Here is a 24,813-nt window from a genome sequence, read left to right as displayed (position 1 = left end):
ACGAGCAAACTGCGCTATTCCCCATTCTTTGCGACTCAGATGCGCACGGACACGTTGGTTGGTTGGTTTGTAGCGGTGAAGGGAGCAGAGTACAAAGGCGCGGACCCGTTCATATACACAAAAGTTCCAAGTAGTTTCGATGCTCTGGTATTACAAATGCAAATTCCGTCTGTTTTTAACGTCTTAAATTGAAAGAGCCGTCACAAATTGCTCCGTTTTCACTCATTGTAGACAATTATACAGCACCTGAGGTAACAAACACATCTCGAGCCACATTGTGCACTACATTATTTATGCCAACTCAGTGCCTCGCTCTTTACTACTGTGTACCAATCTTGTCGTCCAACTGCAAAACACTGTGCCACAACAAGTTTCCGCGTCTCCATTGCACTGCGCATACTACGAAACGCTCCCCAAACTTGGCACTCACCCTCGCAGCCGACTTTTCCGACTTTCCACGACGCTCACGCTAGTGACAGCATTATTTATAGTTCGACGTCGCGCCAAAGCGAATGAGCACAATTCGCCTACGGCTTAGGCCGCCCTCCTAGTGTGGCTGCTCGGTGTCTGCAGGCAGCGAGGGTCTGCAAGCTTCCTGTGTTCGCACCTATGCCACCTGTGCTTGCTTGTCAGAGACAGACTATCGCAAAACATACAACTCACTCCATGAATTGATTGCTACGGCATCTGTTATCAGCAGTCACAACTAACAACACCAGTAGCAGCTGACTGCACGCAAAGAATAGGAATGTGCAGTGGGATTTACGTGAACTCGGCGCAAGCTTGTATCTTCCTAGACACATCTGCTGGCTGTGAAGTATTCCACTTGCATATCAAGGTGCGCATGTAGGTGTGTTAAAAATCCTGCAGGCACTGGGTATTGATCCCAGTACCTCTCGCATACTAAGCGAGCGCTCTACCATCTGAGCCCGCAAAGAATAGGAATGTGCAGTGGGATTTACGTGAACTCGGCGCAAGCTTGTATCTTCCTAGACACATCTGCTGGCTGTGAAGTATTCCACTTGCATATCAAGGTGCGCATGTAGGTGTGTTAAAAATCCTGCAGGCACTGGGTATTGATCCCAGTACCTCTCGCATACTAAGCGAGCGCTCTGCCATCTGAGTCCGCCCCGCCCCCCCCCCCCCCCCCGAAGACTAATGGTGCTACATACAGCCATATAGACGACACAGACCCTTGCACTCCCATTATTCAGCAGACAAACACTACTCTCTATGTATCCGTTAGGGTGTCTTTCAGGTTTCGTGCATTCTGTATCGAATCGTAGTTGCCAAAATGAAAGTGGCACGTATAACGTCGAAAATAGAATTCGGACACCGCTCTGAGTAAGACCAACGTGTTGTCCACCCTCTAGACTTCAATGAGGTTAAGCCGCGATACCTAAGACAGATCTGCACTCGATGACACCTCGATAACAGCCGGTCCCCACACTTACATCTTGCTCTCCTTACGTCAGTATACATCATATCAGTCTGTGACGCTGGCTTTGCAACATCTTGCGTGCCTTTAGGTTCGCCGCGACCAACACTTACCATGCACTGACCACAAAAAATGGAGGCGCCGCTGCTTGAACCCAGGACCTTTCACATGCCAAGCGAACGCTCTACCAACTGAGCTACGCCCCATGCACGAGCAAACTGCGCTATTCCCCATTGTTTGCGACTCAGATGCGCACGGACACGATGGTTGGTTGGTTTGTAGCGGTGAAGGGAGCAGAGTACAAAGGCGCGGACCCGTTCATATACACAAAAGTTCCAAGTAGTTTCGATGCTCTGGTATTACAAATGCAAATTCCGTCTGTTTTTAACGTCTTAAATTGAAAGAGCCGTCACAAATTGCTCCGTTTTCACTCATTGTAGACAATTATACAGCACCTGAGGTAACAAACACATCTCGAGAACCATTGTGCACTACATTATTTATGCCAACTCAGTGCCTCGCTCTTTACTACTGTGTACCAATCTTGTCGTCCAACTGCAAAACACTGGGCCACAACAAGTTTCCGCGTCTCCATTGCACTGCGCATACTACGAAACGCTCCCCAAACTTGGCACTCACCCTCGCAGCCGACTTTTCCGACTTTCCACGACGCTCACGCAACGCTCACGCTAGTGACAGCATTATTTATAGTTCGACGTCGCGCCAAAGCGAATGAGTACATTTCGCCTACGGCTTAGGCCGCCCTCCTAGTGTGGCTGCTCGGTGTCTGCAGGCAGCGAGGGTCTGCAAGCTTCCTGTGTTCGCACCTATGTCACCTGTGCTTGCTTGTCAGAGACAGACTATCGCAAAACATACAACTCACTCCATGAATTGATTGCTACGGCATCTGTTATCAGCAGTCACAACTAGCAACACCAGTAGCAGCTGACTGCACGCAAAGAATAGGAATGTGCAGTGGGATTTACGTGAACTCGGCGCAAGCTTGTATCTTCCTAGACACATCTGCTGTCTGTGAAGTATTCCACTTGCATATCAAGGTGCGCATGTAGGTGTGTTAAAAATCCTGCAGGCACTGGGTATTGATCCCAGTACCTCTCGCATACTAAGCGAGCGCTCTACCATCTGAGCTACGCCCGCCCCCCCGAAGACTAATGGTGCTACATACAGCCATATAGACGACACACACCCTTGCACTCCCATTATTCAGCAGACAAACACTACTCTCTATGTATCCGTTAGGGTGTCTTTCAGGTTTCGTGCATTCTGTATCGAATCGTAGTTGACAAAATGAAAGTGGCACGTATAACGTCGAAAATAGAATTCGGACACCGCTCTGAGTAAGACCAACGTGTTGTCCACCCTCTAGACTTCAATGAGGTTAAGCCGCGATACCTAAGACAGATCTGCACTCGATGACACCTCGACAACAGCCGGTCCCCACACTTACATCTTGCTCTCCTTACGTCAGTATACATAATATCAGTCTGTGACGCTGGCTTTGCAACATCTTGCGTGCCTTTAGGTTCGCCGCGACCAACACTTACCATGCACTGACCACAAAAAATGGAAGCGCCGCGGCTTGAACCCAGGACCTTTCACATGCCAAGCGAACGCTCTACCAACTGAGCTACGCCCCATGCACGAGCAAACTGCGCTATTCCCCATTGTTTGCGACTCAGATGCGCACGGACACGATGGTTGGTTGGTTTGTAGCGGTGAAGGGAGCAGAGTACAAAGGCGCGGACCCGTTCATATACACAAAAGTTCCAAGTAGTTTCGATGCTCTGGTATTACAAATGCAAATTCCGTCTGTTTTTAACGTCTTAAATTGAAAGAGCCGTCACAAATTGCTCCGTTTTCACTCATTGTAGACAATTATACAGCACCTGAGGTAACAAACACATCTCGAGAACCATTGTGCACTACATTATTTATGCCAACTCAGTGCCTCGCTCTTTACTACTGTGTACCAATCTTGTCGTCCAACTGCAAAACACTGGGCCACAACAAGTTTCCGCGTCTCCATTGCACTGCGCATACTACGAAACGCTCCCCAAACTTGGCACTCACCCTCGCAGCCGACTTTTCCGACTTTCCACGACGCTCACGCAACGCTCACGCTAGTGACAGCATTATTTATAGTTCGACGTCGCGCCAAAGCGAATGAGCACAATTCGCCTACGGCTTAGGCCGCCCTCCTAGTGTGGCTGCTCGGTGTCTGTAGGCAGCGAGGGTCTGCAAGCTTCCTGTGTTCGCACCTATGTCACCTGTGCTTGCTTGTCAGAGACAGACTATCGCAAAACATACAACTCACTCCATGAATTGATTGCTACGGCATCTGTTATCAGCAGTCACAACTAACAACACCAGTAGCAGCTGACTGCACGCAAAGAATAGGAATGTGCAGTGGGATTTACGTGAACTCGGCGCAAGCTTGTATCTTCCTAGACACATCTGCTGGCTGTGAAGTATTCCACTTGCATATCAAGGTGCGCATGTAGGTGTGTTAAAAATCCTGCAGGCACTGGGTATTGATCCCAGTACCTCTCGCATACTAAGCGAGCGCTCTACCATCTGAGCCCCCCCCCGAAGACTAATGGTGCTACATACAGCCATATAGACGACACAGACCCTTGCACTCCCATTATTCAGCAGACAAACACTACCCTCTATGTATCCGTTAGGGTGTCTTTCAGGTTTCGTGCATTCTGTATCGAATCGTAGTTGCCAAAATGAAAGTGGCACGTATAACGTCGAAAATAGAATTCGGACACCGCTCTGAGTAAGACCAACGTGTTGTCCACCCTCTAGACTTCAATGAGGTTAAGCCGCGATACCTAAGACAGATCTGCACTCGATGACACCTCGATAACAGCCGGTCCCCACACTTACATTTTGCTCTCCTTACGTCAGTATACATCATATCAGTCTGTGACGCTGGCTTTGCAACATCTTGCGTGCCTTTAGGTTCGCCGCGACCAACACTTACCATGCACTGACCACAAAAAATGGAGGCGCCGCAGCTTGAACCCTGGACCTTTCAAATGCCAAGCGAACGCTCTACCAACTTAGTTACGCCCCATGCACGAGCAAACTGCGCTATTCCCCATTCTTTGCGACTCAGATGCGCACGGACACGTTGGTTGGTTGGTTTGTAGCGGTGAAGGGAGCAGAGTACAAAGGCGCGGACCCGTTCATATACACAAAAGTTCCAAGTAGTTTCGATGCTCTGGTATTACAAATGCAAATTCCGTCTGTTTTTAACGTCTTAAATTGAAAGAGCCGTCACAAATTGCTCCGTTTTCACTCATTGTAGACAATTATACAGCACCTGAGGTAACAAACACATCTCGAGAACCATTGTGCACTACATTATTTATGCCAACTCAGTGCCTCGCTCTTTACTACTGTGTACCAATCTTATCGTCCAACTGCAAAACACTGGGCCACAACAAGTTTCCGCGTCTCCATTGCACTGCGCATACTACGAAACGCTCCCCAAACTTGGCACTCACCCTCGCAGCCGACTTTTCCGACTTTCCACGACGCTCACGCAACGCTCACGCTAGTGACAACATTATTTACAGTTCGACGTCGCGCCAAAGCGAATGAGTACATTTCGCCTACGGCTTAGGCCGCCCTCCTAGTGTGGCTGCTCGGTGTCTGCAGGCAGCGAGGGTCTGCAAGCTTCCTGTGTTCGCACCTATGTCACCTGTGCTTGCTTGTCAGAGACAGACTATCGCAAAACATACAACTCACTCCATGAATTGATTGCTACGGCATCTGTTATCAGCAGTCACAACTAGCAACACCAGTAGCAGCTGACTGCACGCAAAGAATAGGAATGTGCAGTGGGATTTACGTGAACTCAGCGCAAGGCAGATCTTTCCGACATAGGCTTGAGAATCTTACGGGAACACTTGTACTGTTTCTAAATTAAGTGTAGGCGTGGGAGGAGGGTGCTTCCTGCGCACTAATAACAGCACGCTTGTCAATTGTGGATGCTAATCATTCGCTTCTATCTTCCTAGACACATCTGCTGGTTGTGAATTATTCCACTTGCATATCAAGGTGCGCATGTCGGTGTGTTAAAAATTCTGGAGGCACTGGGTATTGATCCCAGCACCTCTCGCATACTAAGCGAGCGCTCTACCATCTGAGCTACGCCCGCCCCCCCCCCCCCCCCCCCCCCCCGAAGACTAATGGTGCTACATACAGCCATATAGACGACACAGACCCTTGCACTCCAATTATTCAGCAGACAAACACTACTCTCTATGTATCCGTTAGGGTGTCTTTCAGGTTTCGTGCATTCTGTATCGAATCGTAGTTGACAAAATGAAAGTGGCACGTATAACGTCGAAAATAGAATTCGGACACCGCTCTGAGTAAGACCAACGTGTTGTCCACCCTCTAGACTTCAATGAGGTTAAGCCGCGATACCTAAGACAGATCTGCACTCGATGACACCTCGATAACAGCCGGTCCCCACACTTACATCTTGCTCTCCTTACGTCAGTATACATCATATCAGTCTGTGACGCTGGCTTTGCAACACCTTGCGTGCCTTTAGGTTCGCCGCGACCAACACTTACCATGCACTGACCACAAAAAATGGAGGCGCCGCGCATTGAACCCTGGACCTTTCACATGCCAAGCGAACGCTCTACCAACTGAGGTACGCCCCATGCACGAGCAAACTGCGCTATTCCCCATTGTTTGCGACTCAGATGCGCACGGACACGATGGTTGGTTGGTTTGTAGCGGTGAAGGGAGCAGAGTACAAAGGCGCGGACCCGTTCATATACACAAAAGTTCCAAGTAGTTTCGATGCTCTGGTATTACAAATGCAAATTCCGTCTGTTTTTAACGTCTTAAATTGAAAGAGCCGTCACAAATTGCTCCGTTTTCACTCATTGTAGACAATTATACAGCACCTGAGGTAACAAACACATCTCGAGAACCATTGTGCACTACATTATTTATGCCAACTCAGTGCCTCGCTCTTTACTACTGTGTACCAATCTTGTCGTCCAACTGCAAAACACTGGGCCACAACAAGTTTCCGCGTCTCCATTGCACTGCGCATACTACGAAACGCTCCCCAAACTTGGCACTCACCCTCGCAGCCGACTTTTCCGACTTTCCACGACGCTCACGCAACGCTCACGCTAGTGACAGCATTATTTATAGTTCGACGTCGCGCCAAAGCGAATGAGTACATTTCGCCTACGGCTTAGGCCGCCCTCCTAGTGTGGCTGCTCGGTGTCTGCAGGCAGCGAGGGTCTGCAAGCTTCCTGTGTTCGCACCTATGTCACCTGTGCTTGCTTGTCAGAGACAGACTATCGCAAAACATACAACTCATTCCATGAATTGATTGCTACGGCATCTGTTATCAGCAGTCACAACTAGCAACACCAGTAGCAGCTGACTGCACGCAAAGAATAGGAATGTGCAGTGGGATTTACGTGAACTCGGCGCAAGCTTGTATCTTCCTAGACACATCTGCTGGCTGTGAAGTATTCCACTTGCATATCAAGGTGCGCATGTAGGTGTGTTAAAAATCCTGCAGGCACTGGGTATTGATCCCAGTACCTCTCGCATACTAAGCGAGCGCTCTACCATCTGAGCTACGCCCGCCCCCCGAAGACTAATGGTGCTACATACAGCCATATAGACGACACAGACCCTTGCACTCCCATTATTCAGCAGACAAACACTACTCTCTATGTATCCGTTAGGGTGTCTTTCAGGTTTCGTGCATTCTGTATCGAATCGTAGTTGACAAAATGAAAGTGGCACGTATAACGTCGAAAATAGAATTCGGACACCGCTCTGAGTAAGACCAACGTGTTGTCCACCCTCTAGACTTCAATGAGGTTAAGCCGCGATACCTAAGACAGATCTGCACTCGATGACACCTCGATAACAGCCGGTCCCCACACTTACATCTTGCTCTCCTTACGTCAGTATACATCATATCAGTCTGTGACGCTGGCTTTGCAACATCTTGCGTGCCTTTAGGTTCGCCGCGACCAACACTTACCATGCACTGACCACAAAAAATGGAGGCGCCGCAGCTTGAACCCTGGACCTCTCACATGCCAAGCGAACGCTCTACCAACTTAGCTACGCCCCATGCACGAGCAAACTGCGCTATTCCCCATTCTTTGCGACTCAGATGCGCACGGACACGTTGGTTGGTTGGTTTGTAGCGGTGAAGGGAGCAGAGTACAAGGGCGCGGACCCGTTCATATACACAAAAGTTCCAAGTAGTTTCGATGCTCTGGTATTACAAATGCAAATTCCGTCTGTTTTTAACGTCTTAAATTGAAAGAGCCGTCACAAATTGCACCGTTTTCACTCATTGTAGACAATTATACAGCACCTGAGGTAACAAACACATCTCGAGCCACATTGTGCACTACATTATTTATGCCAACTCAGTGCCTCGCTCTTTACTACTGTGTATCAATCTTGTCGTCCAACTGCAAAACACTGGGCCACAACAAGTTTCCGCGTCTCCATTGCACTGCGCATACTACGAAACGCTCCCCAAACTAGGCACTCACCCTCGCAGCCGACTTTTCCGACTTTCCACGACGCTCACGCTAGTGACAGCATTATTTATAGTTCGACGTCGCGCCAAAGCGAATGAGCACAATTCGCCTACGGCTTAGGCCGCCCTCCTAGTGTGGCTGCTCGGTGTCTGCAGGCAGCGAGGGTCTGCAAGCTTCCTGTGTTCGCACCTATGTCACCTGTGCTTGCTTGTCAGAGACAGACTATCGCAAAACATACAACTCACTCCATGAATTGATTGCTACGGCATCTGTTATCAGCAGTCACAACTAACAACACCAGTAGCAGCTGACTGCACGCAAAGAATAGGAATGTGCAGTGGGATTTACGTGAACTCGGCGCAAGGCAGATGTTTCCGACATAGGCTTGAGAATCTTACGGGAACACTTGTACTGTTTCTAAATTAAGTGTAGGCGTGGGAGGAGGGCGCTTCCTGCGCACTAATAACAGCACGCTTGTCAATTGTGGATGCTAATCATTCGCTTCTATCTTCCTAGACACATCTGCTGGTTGTGAATTATTCCACTTGCATATCAAGGTGCGCATGTCGGTGTGTTAAAAATTCTGGAGGCACTGGGTATTGATCCCAGCACCTCTCGCATACTAAGCGAGCGCTCTACCATCTGAGCTACGCCCGCCCCCCCCGAAGACTAATGGTGCTACATACAGCCATATAGACGACACAGACCCTTGCACTCCCATTATTCAGCAGACAAACACTACTCTCTATGTATCCGTTAGGGTGTCTTTCAGGTTTCGTGCATTCTGTATCGAATCGTAGTTGGCCAAAATGAAAGTGGCACGTATAACGTCGAAAATAGAATTCGGACACCGCTCTGAGTAAGACCAACGTGTTGTCCACCCTCTAGACTTCAATGAGGTTAAGCCGCGATACCTAAGACAGATCTGCACTCGATGACACCTCGATAACAGCCGGTCCCCACACTTACATCTTGCTCTCCTTACGTCAGTATACATCATATCAGTCTGTGACGCTGGCTTTGCAACATCTTGCGTGCCTTTAGGTTCGCCGCGACCAACACTTACCATGCACTGACCACAAAAAATGGAGGCGCCGCAGCTTGAATGCTGGACCTTTCACATGCCAAGCGAACGCTCTACCAACTTAGCTACACCCCATGCACGAGCAAACTGCGCTATTCCCCATTCTTTGCGACTCAGATGCGCACGGACACGTTAGTTGGTTGGTTTGTAGCGGTGAAGGGAGCAGAGTACAAAGGCGCGGACCCGTTCATATACACAAAAGTTCCAAGTAGTTTCGATGCTCTGGTATTACAAATGCAAATTCCGTCTGTTTTTAACGTCTTATATTGAAAGAGCCGTCACAAATTGCTCCGTTTTCACTCCTTGTCGACAATTATACAGCACCTGAGGTAACAAACACATCTCGAGCCACTTTGTGCACTACATTATTTATGCCAACTCAGTGCCTCGCTCTTTACTACTGTGTACCAATCTTGTCGTCCAACTGCAAAACACTGGGCCACAAAAAGTTTCCGCGTCTCCATTGCACTGCGCATACTACGAAACGCTCCCCAAACTTGGCACTCACCCTCGCAGCCGACTTTTCTGACTTTCCACGACGCTCAAGCTAGTGACAGCATTATTTATAGTTCGACGTCGCGCCAAAGCGAATGAGCACAATTCGCCTACGGCTTAGGCCGCCCTCCTAGTGTGGCTGCTCGGTGTCTGCTGGCAGCGAGGGTCTGCAAGCTTCCTGTGTTCGCACCTATGTCACCTGTGTTTGCTTGTCAGAGACAGACTATCGCAAAACATACAACTCACTCCATGAATTGATTGCTACGGCATCTGTTATCAGCAGTCACAACTAGCAACACCAGTAGCAGCTGACTGCACGCAAAGAATAGGAATGTGCAGTGGGATTTACGTGAACTCGGCGCAAGGCAGATCTTTCCGACATAGGCTTGAGAATCTTACGGGAACACTTGTACTGTTTCTAAATTAAGTGTAGGCGTGGGAGGAGGGTGCTTCCTGCGCACTAATAACAGCACGCTTGTCAATTGTGGATGCTAATCATTCGCTTCTATCTTCCTAGACACATCTGCTGGTTGTGAATTATTCCACTTGCATATCAAGGTGCGCATGTAGGTGTGTTAAAAATTCTGGAGGCACTGGGTATTGATCCCAGCACCTCTCGCATACTAAGCGAGCGCTCTACCATCTGAGCTACGCCCGCCCCCCCGAAGACTAATGGTGCTACATACAGCCATATAGACGACACAGACCCTTGCACTCCCATTATTCAGCAGACAAACACTACTCTCTATGTATCCGTTAGGGTGTCTTTCAGGTTTCGTGCATTCTGTATCGAATCGTAGTTGCCAAAATGAAAGTGGCACGTATAACGTCGAAAATAGAATTCGGACACCGCTCTGAGTAAGACCAACGTGTTGTCCACCCTCTAGACTTCAATGAGGTTAAGCCGCGATACCTAAGACAGATCTGCACTCGATGACACCTCGATAACAGCCGGTCCCCACACTTACATTTTGCTCTCCTTACGTCAGTATACATCATATCAGTCTGTGACGCTGGCTTTGCAACATCTTGCGTGCCTTTAGGTTCGCCGCGACCAACACTTACCATGCACTGACCACAAAAAATGGAGGCGCCGCAGCTTGAACCCTGGACCTTTCACATGCCAAGCGAACGCTCTACCAACTTAGTTACGCCCCATGCACGAGCGAACTGCGCTATTCCCCATTCTTTGCGACTCAGATGCGCACGGACACGTTGGTTAGTTGGTTTGTAGCGGTGAAGGGAGCAGAGTACAAAGGCGCGGACCCGTTCATATACACAAAAGTTCCAAGTAGTTTCGATGCTCTGGTATTACAAATGCAAATTCCGTCTGTTTTTAACGTCTTAAATTGAAAGAGCCGTCACAAATTGCTCCGTTTTCACTCCTTGTCGACAATTATACAGCACCTGAGGTAACAAACACATCTCGAGCCACATTGTGCACTACATTATTTATGCCAACTCAGTGCCTCGCTCTTTACTACTGTGTACCAATCTTGTCGTCCAACTGCAAAACACTGGGCCACAACAAGTTTCCGCGTCTCCATTGCACTGCGCATACTACGAAACGCTCCCCAAACTTGGCACTCACCCTCGCAGCCGACTTTTCCGACTTTCCACGACGCTCACGCTAGTGACAGCATTATTTATAGTTCGACGTCGCGCCAAAGCGAATGAGCACAATTCGCCTACGGCTTAGGCCGCCCTCCTAGTGTGGCTGCTCGGTGTCTGCAGGCAGCGAGGGTCTGCAAGCTTCCTGTGTTCGCACCTATGTCACCTGTGCTTGCTTGTCAGAGACAGACTATCGCAAAACATACAACTCACTCCATGAATTGATTGCTACGGCATCTGTTATCAGCAGTCACAACTAGCAACACCAGTAGCACCTGACTGCACGCAAAGAATAGGAATGTGCAGTGGGATTTACGTGAACTCGGCGCAAGGCAGATCTTTCCGACATAGGCTTGAGAATCTTACGGGAACACTTGTACTGTTTTTAAATTAAGTGTAGGCGTGGGAGGAGGGTGCTTCCTGCGCACTAATAACAGCACGCTTGTCAATTGTGGATGCTAATCATTCGCTTCTATCTTCCTAGACACATCTGCTGGTTGTGAATTATTCCACTTGCATATCAAGGTGCGCATGTAGGTGTGTTAAAAATTCTGGAGGCACTGGGTATTGATCCCAGCACCTCTCGCATACTAAGCGAGCGCTCTACCATCTGAGCTACGCCCGCCCCCCCGAAGACTAATGGTGCTACATACCGCCATATAGACGACACAGACCCTTGCACTCCCATTATTCAGCAGACAAACACTACTCTCTATGTATCCGTTAGGGTGTCTTTCAGGTTTCGTGCATTCTGTATCGAATCGTAGTTGCCAAAATGAAAGTGGCACGTATAACGTCGAAAATAGAATTCGGACACCGCTCTGAGTAAGACCAACGTGTTGTCCACCCTCTAGACTTCAATGAGGTTAAGCCGCGATACCTAAGACAGATCTGCACTCGATGACACCTCGATAACAGCCGGTCCCCACACTTACATTTTGCTCTCCTTACGTCAGTATACATCATATCAGTCTGTGACGCTGGCTTTGCAACATCTTGCGTGCCTTTAGGTTCGCCGCGACCAACACTTACCATGCACTGACCACAAAAAATGGAGGCGCCGCAGCTTGAACCCTGGACCTTTCAAATGCCAAGCGAACGCTCTACCAACTTAGTTACGCCCCATGCACGAGCAAACTGCGCTATTCCCCATTCTTTGCGACTCAGATGCGCACGGACACGTTGGTTGGTTGGTTTGTAGCGGTGAAGGGAGCAGAGTACAAAGGCGCGGACCCGTTCATATACACAAAAGTTCCAAGTAGTTTCGATGCTCTGGTATTACAAAAGCAAATTACGTCTGTTTTTAACGTCTTAAATTGAAAGAGCCGTCACAAATTGCTCCGTTTTCACTCATTGTAGACAATTATACAGCACCTGAGGTAACAAACACATCTCGAGAACCATTGTGCACTACATTATTTATGCCAACTCAGTGCCTCGCTCTTTACTACTGTGTACCAATCTTGTCGTCCAACTGCAAAACACTGGGCCACAACAAGTTTCCGCGTCTCCATTGCACTGCGCATACTACGAAACGCTCCCCAAACTTGGCACTCACCCTCGCAGCCGACTTTTCCGACTTTCCACGACGCTCACGCAACGCTCACGCTAGTGACAGCATTATTTACAGTTCGACGTCGCGCCAAAGCGAATGAGTACATTTCGCCTACGGCTTAGGCCGCCCTCCTAGTGTGGCTGCTCGGTGTCTGCAGGCAGCGAGGGTCTGCAAGCTTCCTGTGTTCGCACCTATGTCACCTGTGCTTGCTTGTCAGAGACAGACTATCGCAAAACATACAACTCACTCCATGAATTGATTGCTACGGCATCTGTTATCAGCAGTCACAACTAGCAACACCAGTAGCAGCTGACTGCACGCAAAGAATAGGAATGTGCAGTGGGATTTACGTGAACTCAGCGCAAGGCAGATCTTTCCGACATAGGCTTGAGAATCTTACGGGAACACTTGTACTGTTTCTAAATTAAGTGTAGGCGTGGGAGGAGGGTGCTTCCTGCGCACTAATAACAGCACGCTTGTCAATTGTGGATGCTAATCATTCGCTTCTATCTTCCTAGACACATCTGCTGGTTGTGAATTATTCCACTTGCATATCAAGGTGCGCATGTCGGTGTGTTAAAAATTCTGGAGGCACTGGGTATTGATCCCAGCACCTCTCGCATACTAAGCGAGCGCTCTACCATCTGAGCTACGCCCGCCACCCCGAAGACTAATGGTGCTACATACAGCCATATAGACGACACAGACCCTTGCACTCCAATTATTCAGCAGACAAACACTACTCTCTATGTATCCGTTAGGGTGTCTTTCAGGTTTCGTGCATTCTGTATCGAATCGTAGTTGACAAAATGAAAGTGGCACGTATAACGTCGAAAATAGAATTCGGACACCGCTCTGAGTAAGACCAACGTGTTGTCCACCCTCTAGACTTCAATGAGGTTAAGCCGCGATACCTAAGACAGATCTGCACTCGATGACACCTCGATAACAGCCGGTCCCCACACTTACATCTTGCTCTCCTTACGTCAGTATACATCATATCAGTCTGTGACGCTGGCTTTGCAACATCTTGCGTGCCTTTAGGTTCGCCGCGACCAACACTTACCATGCACTGACCACAAAAAATGGAGGCGCCGCAGCTTGAATGCTGGACCTTTCACATGCCAAGCGAACGCTCTACCAACTTAGCTACACCGCATGCACGAGCAAACTGCGCTATTCCCCATTCTTTGCGACTCAGATGCGCACGGACACGTTGGTTGGTTGGTTTGTAGCGGTGAAGGGAGCAGAGTACAAAGGCGCGGACCCGTTCATATACACAAAAGTTCCAAGTAGTTTCGATGCTCTGGTATTACAAATGCAAATTCCGTCTGTTTTTAACGTCTTAAATTGAAAGAGCCGTCACAAATTGCTCCGTTTTCACTCCTTGTCGACAATTATACAGCACCTGAGGTAACAAACACATCTCGAGCCACATTGTGCACTACATTATTTATGCCAACTCAGTGCCTCGCTCTTTACTACTGTGTACCAATCTTGTCGTCCAACTGCAAAACACTGGGCCACAACAAGTTTCCGCGTCTCCATTGCACTGCGCATACTACGAAACGCTCCCCAAACTTGGCACTCACCCTCGCAGCCGACTTTTCCGACTTTCCACGACGCTCACGCTAGTGACAGCATTATTTATAGTTCGACGTCGCGCCAAAGCGAATGAGCACAATTCGCCTACGGCTTAGGCCGCCCTCCTAGTGTGGCTGCTCGGTGTCTGCAGGCAGCGAGGGTCTGCAAGCTTCCTGTGTTCGCACCTATGTCACCTGTGCTTGCTTGTCAGAGACAGACTATCGCAAAACATACAACTCACTCCATGAATTGATTGCTACGGCATCTGTTATCAGCAGTCACAACTAGCAACACCAGTAGCAGCTGACTGCACGCAAAGAATAGGAATGTGCAGTGGGATTTACGTGAACTCGGCGCAAGGCAGATCTTTCCGACATAGGCTTGAGAATCTTACGGGAACACTTGTACTGTTTTTAAATTAAGTGTAGGCGTGGGAGGAGGGTGCTTCCTGCGCACTAATAACAGCACGCTTGTCAATTGTGGATGCTAATCATTCGCTTCTATCTTCCTAGACACATCTGCTGGTTGTGAATTATTCCACTTGCATATCAAGGTGCGCATGTAGGTGTGTTAAAAATTCTGGAGGCACTGGGTATTGATCCCAGCACCTCTCGCATACTAAGCGAGCGCTCTACCATCTGAGCTACGCCCGCCCCCCCCGAAGACTAATGGTGCTACATACAGCCATATAGACGACACAGACCCTTGCACTCCCATTATTCAGCAGACAAACACTACTCTCTATGTATCCGTTAGGGTGTCTTTCAGGTTTCGTGCATTCTGTATCGAATCGTAGTTGCCAAAATGAAAGTGGCACGTATAACGTCGAAAATAGAATTCGGACACCGCTCTGAGTAAGACCAACGTGTTGTCCACCCTCTAGACTTCAATGAGGTTAAGCCGCGATACCTAAGACAGATCTGCACTCGATGACACCTCGATAACAGCCGGTCCCCACACTTACATTTTGCTCTCCTTACGTCAGTATACATCATATCAGTCTGTGACGCTGGCTTTGCAACATCTTGCGTGCCTTTAGGTTCGCCGCGACCAACACTTACCATGCACTGACCACAAAAAATGGAGGCGCCGCAGCTTGAACCCTGGACCTTTCAAATGCCAAGCGAACGCTCTACCAACTTAGTTACGCCCCATGCACGAGCAAACTGCGCTATTCCCCATTGTTTGCGACTCAGATGCGCACGGACACGTTGGTTGGTTGGTTTGTAGCGGTGAAGGGAGCAGAGTACAAAGGCGCGGACCCGTTCATATACACAAAAGTTCCAAGTAGTTTCGATGCTCTGGTATTACAAATGCAAATTCCGTCTGTTTTTAACGTCTTAAATTGAAAGAGCCGTCACAAATTGCTCCGTTTTCACTCATTGTAGACAATTATACAGCACCTGAGGTAACAAACACATCTCGAGAACCATTTTGCACTACATTATTTATGCCAACTCAGTGCCTCGCTCTTTACTACTGTGTACCAATCTTGTCGTCCAACTGCAAAACACTGGGCCACAACAAGTTTCCGCGTCTCCATTGCACTGCGCATACTACGAAACGCTCCCCAAACTTGGCACTCACCCTCGCAGCCGACTTTTCCGACTTTCCACGACGCTCACGCAACGCTCACGCTAGTGACAACATTATTTACAGTTCGACGTCGCGCCAAAGCGAATGAGTACATTTCGCCTACGGCTTAGGCCGCCCTCCTAGTGTGGCTGCTCGGTGTCTGCAGGCAGCGAGGGTCTGCAAGCTTCCTGTGTTCGCACCTATGTCACCTGTGCTTGCTTGTCAGAGACAGACTATCGCAAAACATACAACTCACTCCATGAATTGATTGCTACGGCATCTGTTATCAGCAGTCACAACTAGCAACACCAGTAGCAGCTGACTGCACGCAAAGAATAGGAATGTGCAGTGGGATTTACGTGAACTCAGCGCAAGGCAGATCTTTCCGACATAGGCTTGAGAATCTTACGGGAACACTTGTACTGTTTCTAAATTAAGTGTAGGCGTGGGAGGAGGGTGCTTCCTGCGCACTAATAACAGCACGCTTGTCAATTGTGGATGCTAATCATTCGCTTCTATCTTCCTAGACACATCTGCTGGTTGTGAATTATTCCACTTGCATATCAAGGTGCGCATGTCGGTGTGTTAAAAATTCTGGAGGCACTGGGTATTGATCCCAGCACCTCTCGCATACTAAGCGAGCGCTCTACCATCTGAGCTACGCCCTCCCACCCCCGAAGACTAATGGTGCTACATACAGCCATATAGACGACACAGACCCTTGCACTCCAATTATTCAGCAGACAAACACTACTCTCTATGTATCCGTTAGGGTGTCTTTCAGGTTTCGTGCATTCTGTATCGAATCGTAGTTGACAAAATGAAAGTGGCACGTATAACGTCGAAAATAGAATTCGGACACCGCTCTGAGTAAGACCAACGTGTTGTCCACCCTCTAGACTTCAATGAGGTTAAGCCGCGATACCTAAGACAGATCTGCACTCGATGACACCTCGATAACAGCCGGTCCCCACACTTACATCTTGCTCTCCTTACGTCAGTATACATCATATCAGTCTGTGACGCTGGCTTTGCAACATCTTGCGTGCCTTTAGGTTCGCCGCGACCAACACTTACCATGCACTGACCACAAAAAATGGAGGCGCCGCAGCTTGAATGCTGGACCTTTCACATGCCAAGCGAACGCTCTACCAACTTAGCTACACCGCATGCACGAGCAAACTGCGCTATTCCCCATTCTTTGCGACTCAGATGCGCACGGACACGTTGGTTGGTTGGTTTGTAGCGGTGAAGGGAGCAGAGTACAAAGGCGCGGACCCGTTCATATACACAAAAGTTCCAAGTAGTTTCGATGCTCTGGTATTACAAATGCAAATTCCGTCTGTTTTTAACGTCTTAAATTGAAAGAGCCGTCACAAATTGCTCCGTTTTCACTCCTTGTCGACAATTATACAGCACCTGAGGTAACAAACACATCTCGAGCCACATTGTGCACTACATTATTTATGCCAACTCAGTGCCTCGCTCTTTACTACTGTGTACCAATCTTGTCGTCCAACTGCAAAACACTGGGCCACAACAAGTTTCCGCGTCTCCATTGCACTGCGCATACTACGAAACGCTCCCCAAACTTGGCACTCACCCTCGCAGCCGACTTTTCCGACTTTCCACGACGCTCACGCTAGTGACAGCATTATTTATAGTTCGACGTCGCGCCAAAGCGAATGAGCACAATTCGCCTACGGCTTAGGCCGCCCTCCTAGTGTGGCTGCTCGGTGTCTGCAGGCAGCGAGGGTCTGCAAGCTTCCTGTGTTCGCACCTATGTCACCTGTGCTTGCTTGTCAGAGACAGACTATCGCAAAACATACAACTCACTCCATGAATTGATTGCTACGGCATCTGTTATCAGCAGTCACAACTAGCAACACCAGTAGCAGCTGACTGCACGCAAAGAATAGGAATGTGCAGTGGGATTTACGTGAACTCGGCGCAAGGCAGATCTTTCCGACATAGGCTTGAGAATCTTACGGGAACACTTGTACTGTTTTTAAATTAAGTGTAGGCGTGGGAGGAGGGTGCTTCCTGCGCACTAATAACAGCACGCTTGTCAATTGTGGATGCTAATCATTCGCTTCTATCTTCCTAGACACATCTGCTGGTTGTGAATTATTCCACTTGCATATCAAGGTGCGCATGTAGGTGTGTTAAAAATTCTGGAGGCACTGGGTATTGATCCCAGCACCTCTCGCATACTAAGCGAGCGCTCTACCATCTGAGCTACGCCCGCCCCCCCCGAAGACTAATGGTGCTACATACAGCCATATAGACGACACAGACCCTTGCACTCCCATTATTCAGCAGACAAACACTACTCTCTATGTATCCGTTAGGGTGTCTTTCAGGTTTCGTGCATTCTGTATCGAATCGTAGTTGCCAAAATGAAAGTGGCACGTATAACGTCGAAAATAGAATTCGGACACCGCTCTGAGTAAGACCAACGTGTTGTCCACCCTCTAGACTTCAATGAGGTTAAGCCGCGATACCTAAGACAGATCTGCACTCGATGACACCTCGATAACAGCCGGTCCCCACACTTACATTTTGCTCTCCTTACGTCAGTATACATCATATCAGTCTGTGACGCTGGCTTTGCAACATCTTGCGTGCCTTTAGGTTCGCCGCGACCAACACTTACCATGCACTGACCACAAAAAATGGAGGCGCCGCAGCTTGAACCCTGGACCTTTCAAATGCCAAGCGAACGCTCTACCAACTTAGTTACGCCCCATGCACGAGCAAACTGCGCTATTCCCCATTGTTTGCGACTCAGATGCGCACGGACACGTTGGTTGGTTGGTTTGTAGCGGTGAAGGGAGCAGAGTACAAAGGCGCGGACCCGTTCATATACACAAAAGTTCCAAGTAGTTTCGATGCTCTGGTATTACAAATGCAAATTCCGTCTGTTTTTAACGTCTTAAATTGAAAGAGCCGTCACAAATTGCTCCGTTTTCACTCATTGTAGACAATTATACAGCACCTGAGGTAACAAACACATCTCGAGAACCATTGTGCACTACATTATTTATGCCAACTCAGTGCCTCGCTCTTTACTACTGTGTACCAATCTTGTCGTCCAACTGCAAAACACTGGGCCACAACAAGTTTCCGCGTCTCCATTGCACTGCGCATACTACGAAACGCTCCCCAAACTTGGCACTCACCCTCGCAGCCGACTTTTCCGACTTTCCACGACGCTCACGCAACGCTCACGCTAGTGACAACATTATTTACAGTTCGACGTCGCGCCAAAGCGAATGAGTACATTTCGCCTACGGCTTAGGCCGCCCTCCTAGTGTGGCTGCTCGGTGTCTGCAGGCAGCGAGGGTCTGCAAGCTTCCTGTGTTCGCACCTATGTCACCTGTGCTTGCTTGTCAGAGACAGACTATCGCAAAACATACAACTCACTCCATGAATTGATTGCTACGGCATCTGTTATCAGCAGTCACAACTAGCAACACCAGTAGCAGCTGACTGCACGCAAAGAATAGGAATGTGCAGTGGGATTTACGTGAACTCAGCGCAAGGCAGATCTTTCCGACATAGGCTTGAGAATCTTACGGGAACACTTGTACTGTTTCTAAATTAAGTGTAGGCGTGGGAGGAGGGTGCTTCCTGCGCACTAATAACAGCACGCTTGTCAATTGTGGATGCTAATCATTCGCTTCTATCTTCCTAGACACATCTGCTGGTTGTGAATTATTCCACTTGCATATCAAGGTGCGCATGTCGGTGTGTTAAAAATTCTGGAGGCACTGGGTATTGATCCCAGCACCTCTCGCATACTAAGCGAGCGCTCTACCATCTGAGCTACGCCCGCCCCCCCCGAAGACTAATGGTGCTACATACAGCCATATAGACGACACAGACCCTTGCACTCCAATTATTCAGCAGACAAACACTACTCTCTATGTATCCGTTAGGGTGTCTTTCAGGTTTCGTGCATTCTGTATCGAATCGTAGTTGACAAAATGAAAGTGGCACGTATAACGTCGAAAATAGAATTCGGACACCGCTCTGAGTAAGACCAACGTGTTGTCCACCCTCTAGACTTCAATGAGGTTAAGCCGCGATACCTAAGACAGATCTGCACTCGATGACACCTCGATAACAGCCGGTCCCCACACTTACATCTTGCTCTCCTTACGTCAGTATACATCATATCAGTCTGTGACGCTGGCTTTGCAACATCTTGCGTGCCTTTAGGTTCGCCGCGACCAACACTTACCATGCACTGACCACAAAAAATGGAGGCGCCGCAGCTTGAATGCTGGACCTTTCACATGCCAAGCGAACGCTCTACCAACTTAGCTACACCGCATGCACGAGCAAACTGCGCTATTCCCCATTCTTTGCGACTCAGATGCGCACGGACACGTTGGTTGGTTGGTTTGTAGCGGTGAAGGGAGCAGAGTACAAAGGCGCGGACCCGTTCATATACACAAAAGTTCCAAGTAGTTTCGATGCTCTGGTATTACAAATGCAAATTCCGTCTGTTTTTAACGTCTTAAATTGAAAGAGCCGTCACAAATTGCTCCGTTTTCACTCCTTGTCGACAATTATACAGCACCTGAGGTAACAAACACATCTCGAGCCACATTGTGCACTACATTATTTATGCCAACTCAGTGCCTCGCTCTTTACTACTGTGTACCAATCTTGTCGTCCAACTGCAAAACACTGGGCCACAACAAGTTTCCGCGTCTCCATTGCACTGCGCATACTACGAAACGCTCCCCAAACTTGGCACTCACCCTCGCAGCCGACTTTTCCGACTTTCCACGACGCTCACGCTAGTGACAGCATTATTTATAGTTCGACGTCGCGCCAAAGCGAATGAGCACAATTCGCCTACGGCTTAGGCCGCCCTCCTAGTGTGGCTGCTCGGTGTCTGCAGGCAGCGAGGGTCTGCAAGCTTCCTGTGTTCGCACCTATGTCACCTGTGCTTGCTTGTCAGAGACAGACTATCGCAAAACATACAACTCACTCCATGAATTGATTGCTACGGCATCTGTTATCAGCAGTCACAACTAGCAACACCAGTAGCAGCTGACTGCACGCAAAGAATAGGAATGTGCAGTGGGATTTACGTGAACTCGGCGCAAGGCAGATCTTTCCGACATAGGCTTGAGAATCTTACGGGAACACTTGTACTGTTTTTAAATTAAGTGTAGGCGTGGGAGGAGGGTGCTTCCTGCGCACTAATAACAGCACGCTTGTCAATTGTGGATGCTAATCATTCGCTTCTATCTTCCTAGACACATCTGCTGGTTGTGAATTATTCCACTTGCATATCAAGGTGCGCATGTAGGTGTGTTAAAAATTCTGGAGGCACTGGGTATTGATCCCAGCACCTCTCGCATACTAAGCGAGCGCTCTACCATCTGAGCTACGCCCGCCCCCCCCCGAAGACTAATGGTGCTACATACAGCCATATAGACGACACAGACCCTTGCACTCCCATTATTCAGCAGACAAACACTACTCTCTATGTATCCGTTAGGGTGTCTTTCAGGTTTCGTGCATTCTGTATCGAATCGTAGTTGCCAAAATGAAAGTGGCACGTATAACGTCGAAAATAGAATTCGGACACCGCTCTGAGTAAGACCAACGTGTTGTCCACCCTCTAGACTTCAATGAGGTTAAGCCGCGATACCTAAGACAGATCTGCACTCGATGACACCTCGATAACAGCCGGTCCCCACACTTACATTTTGCTCTCCTTACGTCAGTATACATCATATCAGTCTGTGACGCTGGCTTTGCAACATCTTGCGTGCCTTTAGGTTCGCCGCGACCAACACTTACCATGCACTGACCACAAAAAATGGAGGCGCCGCAGCTTGAACCCTGGACCTTTCAAATGCCAAGCGAACGCTCTACCAACTTAGTTACGCCCCATGCACGAGCAAACTGCGCTATTCCCCATTCTTTGCGACTCAGATGCGCACGGACACGTTGGTTGGTTGGTTTGTAGCGGTGAAGGGAGCAGAGTACAAAGGCGCGGACCCGTTCATATACACAAAAGTTCCAAGTAGTTTCGATGCTCTGGTATTACAAATGCAAATTCCGTCTGTTTTTAACGTCTTAAATTGAAAGAGCCGTCACAAATTGCTCCGTTTTCACTCATTGTAGACAATTATACAGCACCTGAGGTAACAAACACATCTCGAGAACCATTGTGCACTACATTATTTATGCCAACTCAGTGCCTCGCTCTTTACTACTGTGTACCAATCTTATCGTCCAACTGCAAAACACTGGGCCACAACAAGTTTCCGCGTCTCCATTGCACTGCGCATACTACGAAACGCTCCCCAAACTTGGCACTCACCCTCGCAGCCGACTTTTCCGACTTTCCACGACGCTCACGCAACGCTCACGCTAGTGACAACATTATTTACAGTTCGACGTCGCGCCAAAGCGAATGAGTACATTTCGCCTACGGCTTAGGCCGCCCTCCTAGTGTGGCTGCTCGGTGTCTGCAGGCAGCGAGGGTCTGCAAGCTTCCTGTGTTCGCACCTATGTCACCTGTGCTTGCTTGTCAGAGACAGACTATCGCAAAACATACAACTCACTCCATGAATTGATTGCTACGGCATCTGTTATCAGCAGTCACAACTAGCAACACCAGTAGCAGCTGACTGCACGCAAAGAATAGGAATGTGCAGTGGGATTTACGTGAACTCAGCGCAAGGCAGATCTTTCCGACATAGGCTTGAGAATCTTACGGGAACACTTGTACTGTTTCTAAATTAAGTGTAGGCGTGGGAGGAGGGTGCTTCCTGCGCACTAATAACAGCACGCTTGTCAATTGTGGATGCTAATCATTCGCTTCTATCTTCCTAGACACATCTGCTGGTTGTGAATTATTCCACTTGCATATCAAGGTGCGCATGTCGGTGTGTTAAAAATTCTGGAGGCACTGGGTATTGATCCCAGCACCTCTCGCATACTAAGCGAGCGCTCTACCATCTGAGCTACGCCCTCCCACCCCCGAAGACTAATGGTGCTACATACAGCCATATAGACGACACAGACCCTTGCACTCCAATTATTCAGCAGACAAACACTACTCTCTATGTATCCGTTAGGGTGTCTTTCAGGTTTCGTGCATTCTGTATCGAATCGTAGTTGACAAAATGAAAGTGGCACGTATAACGTCGAAAATAGAATTCGGACACCGCTCTGAGTAAGACCAACGTGTTGTCCACCCTCTAGACTTCAATGAGGTTAAGCCGCGATACCTAAGACAGATCTGCACTCGATGACACCTCGATAACAGCCGGTCCCCACACTTACATCTTGCTCTCCTGACGTCAGTATACATCATATCAGTCTGTGACGCTGGCTTTGCAACATCTTGCGTGCCTTTAGGTTCGCCGCGACCAACACTTACCATGCACTGACCACAAAAAATGGAGGCGCCGCAGCTTGAATGCTGGACCTTTCACATGCCAAGCGAACGCTCTACCAACTTAGCTACACCGCATGCACGAGCAAACTGCGCTATTCCCCATTCTTTGCGACTCAGATGCGCACGGACACGTTGGTTGGTTGGTTTGTAGCGGTGAAGGGAGCAGAGTACAAAGGCGCGGACCCGTTCATATACACAAAAGTTCCAAGTAGTTTCGATGCTCTGGTATTACAAATGCAAATTCCGTCTGTTTTTAACGTCTTAAATTGAAAGAGCCGTCACAAATTGCTCCGTTTTCACTCCTTGTCGACAATTATACAGCACCTGAGGTAACAAACACATCTCGAGCCACATTGTGCACTACATTATTTATGCCAACTCAGTGCCTCGCTCTTTACTACTGTGTACCAATCTTGTCGTCCAACTGCAAAACACTGGGCCACAACAAGTTTCCGCGTCTCCATTGCACTGCGCATACTACGAAACGCTCCCCAAACTTGGCACTCACCCTCGCAGCCGACTTTTCCGACTTTCCACGACGCTCACGCTAGTGACAGCATTATTTATAGTTCGACGTCGCGCCAAAGCGAATGAGCACAATTCGCCTACGGCTTAGGCCGCCCTCCTAGTGTGGCTGCTCGGTGTCTGCAGGCAGCGAGGGTCTGCAAGCTTCCTGTGTTCGCACCTATGTCACCTGTGCTTGCTTGTCAGAGACAGACTATCGCAAAACATACAACTCACTCCATGAATTGATTGCTACGGCATCTGTTATCAGCAGTCACAACTAGCAACACCAGTAGCAGCTGACTGCACGCAAAGAATAGGAATGTGCAGTGGGATTTACGTGAACTCGGCGCAAGGCAGATCTTTCCGACATAGGCTTGAGAATCTTACGGGAACACTTGTACTGTTTTTAAATTAAGTGTAGGCGTGGGAGGAGGGTGCTTCCTGCGCACTAATAACAGCACGCTTGTCAATTGTGGATGCTAATCATTCGCTTCTATCTTCCTAGACACATCTGCTGGTTGTGAATTATTCCACTTGCATATCAAGGTGCGCATGTAGGTGTGTTAAAAATTCTGGAGGCACTGGGTATTGATCCCAGCACCTCTCGCATACTAAGCGAGCGCTCTACCATCTGAGCTACGCCCGCCCCCCCCCGAAGACTAATGGTGCTACATACAGCCATATAGACGACACAGACCCTTGCACTCCCATTATTCAGCAGACAAACACTACTCTCTATGTATCCGTTAGGGTGTCTTTCAGGTTTCGTGCATTCTGTATCGAATCGTAGTTGCCAAAATGAAAGTGGCACGTATAACGTCGAAAATAGAATTCGGACACCGCTCTGAGTAAGACCAACGTGTTGTCCACCCTCTAGACTTCAATGAGGTTAAGCCGCGATACCTAAGACAGATCTGCACTCGATGACACCTCGATAACAGCCGGTCC

General features: G+C 48.7%; 4 non-coding genes across 4 annotated transcripts; all 4 read right to left on the bottom strand.

Annotated features, from left to right (window-relative positions):
- Positions 1-2,523: 2,523 nt before the first annotated feature.
- Trnat-agu (transfer RNA threonine (anticodon AGU)) lies at positions 2,524-2,596 on the bottom strand. The gene has a single exon. It is a non-coding gene; the product is annotated as a tRNA-Thr (tRNA).
- A 4,430-nt stretch (positions 2,597-7,026) lies between these two features.
- Positions 7,027-7,099, bottom strand: Trnat-agu (transfer RNA threonine (anticodon AGU)). The gene has a single exon. It is a non-coding gene; the product is annotated as a tRNA-Thr (tRNA).
- A 9,419-nt stretch (positions 7,100-16,518) lies between these two features.
- Positions 16,519-16,592, bottom strand: Trnat-agu (transfer RNA threonine (anticodon AGU)). The gene has a single exon. It is a non-coding gene; the product is annotated as a tRNA-Thr (tRNA).
- A 6,266-nt stretch (positions 16,593-22,858) lies between these two features.
- On the bottom strand, positions 22,859-22,932 carry Trnat-agu (transfer RNA threonine (anticodon AGU)). Its single transcript has one exon. It is a non-coding gene; the product is annotated as a tRNA-Thr (tRNA).
- Between the last annotated feature and the right edge of the window lie 1,881 nt (positions 22,933-24,813).

The sequence above is a fragment of the Schistocerca gregaria genome, chromosome 10 (assembly GCF_023897955.1).
Source record: "Schistocerca gregaria isolate iqSchGreg1 chromosome 10, iqSchGreg1.2, whole genome shotgun sequence".
NCBI classification, from domain to species: Eukaryota; Metazoa; Arthropoda; class Insecta; order Orthoptera; family Acrididae; genus Schistocerca; species Schistocerca gregaria.
This window is presented reverse-complemented; position numbering and strand designations above follow the sequence as displayed.